Raw genomic sequence first — 2,006 nt, 5'->3', positions numbered from 1 at the left:
GACCCTTATTTATGGCTAGAAACCAATTATGAGTGAGTACATCCCATGTTCATCTTTTTGGGTCTGGGTTACCTCACTCAGTATAGTGTTTTCTGTTTCAATCCATTTGCATGCAAAATTCGAGAAGTCATTGTTTTTTACCGCAGCGTAGTACTCTAATGGGAATGGCTTGGTTTATTGAAGATAAGAGTATCAAACTTTTTTATCATTATGCTTTTGGTAGTAAGCAGAGATTTTTTTTACCACCATTTATATCTCTGTGTTTGTGCATGTGTGTGTGTGTGTGTGTGTGCTTCTCTCTGTGTGTATATGTGTAAGCATATGTATGTATCTCTGTGTGTTTATGTATATATATATATATGTGTGTGTGTGTGTGTGTGTGTTACTCTCTCTGAATGTGTGTGTGTTTCTTTTTCTTGGTTCACATAATCACCTTTCATAAAAAATGCAGAAAGTTTCCAGTAAGTTTTTCGTCCTCTTTTTCAGCTCATCGCTCTTATAATACCTCCCTCAACTGACTTGCACCTGCTACAGCTAGGTGTCCAGCTTATTTATGTCCCTCAATTGCGGCTCTGCAACTTCTTCTGGGAAAGGACTCTGCTTTATGGACACACACACACACACACACACACACACATATATATATAAATATATATATATCACATACATATTTTGCTCTTGTTGAAATGCCAATGACAGCTTATGTTTTTGGATGATTCATATATGATATGTGTATCTGGACATAAACAAGGATAAAGTTTGTAAGTAAGAAAGTAGAAACCTACAGCTTTTGAGATTTAGATAGCATAATATAGGAATATCTGTGCATAGATATGTAATTATAATTTAATGATAAATTTTCCCTTTAGAATTATATTTGAAACATAATTATATAATTATTTGAATTTATAACTTGCCTTGATATTGACCCATTCTGTATCTCTGTGTAAATTGCCATCTGCTGCAGAAAGAAGCTTTTATAATGAGAGTCAATATATACACTAATCTATAGGTATAAAGATAAGTCATCAAGCCAAAAGACACTTAAGATCATGCTCAACTTCCTTAGCGATCAGGGAAATGCAAATCAAGACAACTTTAAGATACCATCTTACACCTGTCATAATGGCTAAAATAAAGAACACCAATGAAAGCCTTTGTTGGAGAGGTGGAAAAAGGGGTACACTCTCCATTGCTGGTGGGAATGCAAACTTGTGCAACCACTCTGGAAAGCAGTGTGGCGGTTTCTCAGGAAATTCGGGATCAACTTACCCCTGGACCCAGCAATACCACTCTTGGGAATATACCCAAGAGAGGCCTTATCATACAACAAAAGTATATGCTCTACGATGTTCATAGCAGCATTGTTTGTAATAGCCAGAACCTGGAAACAACCTAGATGCCCTTCAATGGAAGAATGGATGAAGAAAGTATGGAATATATACATATTAGAGTACTACTCAGCAGTAAAAAACAAGGACTTCTTGAATCTTGCATACAAATGGATGGAAATAGAAAACACTATCCTGAGTGAGGTAATCCAGACCCAAAAAGAGGAGCATGGGATGTACTCACTCATATTTGTTTTCTAGCCATAAACAAAGGACATTGAGCCTATAATTAGTGGTCCTAGAGAAGCTAAATAAGGAGAACCCAAAGAAAAACATATAGGCATCCTCCTGAATATTAACCTTCATCAGGCAATGAAAGGAGACAGAGACAGAGACTCACATTGGAGCACCGGACAGAAATCTCAAGGTCCATATCAGGAGCAGAAGGAGAGAGAGCATGAGCAAGGAACTCAGGATCACAAGGGGTGCACCCGCACACTGAGACAATGGGGATGTTCTACTGGAACTCACCAAGGCCAGCTGGCCTGGGTCTGGAAAATCCTGGGATAAAACTGGACTCTCTAAACATAATGGACAATGAGGACTACTGAGAACTCAAGAACAATGGCAATGGGTTTCTGATCCTACTGCACGTACTGGCTTTGTGGGAGCCTA

This window comes from Microtus ochrogaster, unplaced genomic scaffold (genome assembly GCF_000317375.1).
Source record: "Microtus ochrogaster isolate Prairie Vole_2 unplaced genomic scaffold, MicOch1.0 UNK1, whole genome shotgun sequence".
NCBI classification, from domain to species: domain Eukaryota; kingdom Metazoa; phylum Chordata; class Mammalia; order Rodentia; family Cricetidae; genus Microtus; species Microtus ochrogaster.
The sequence above is the reverse complement of the archived record's forward strand: the minus strand, read 5'-3'. Positions refer to the sequence as shown.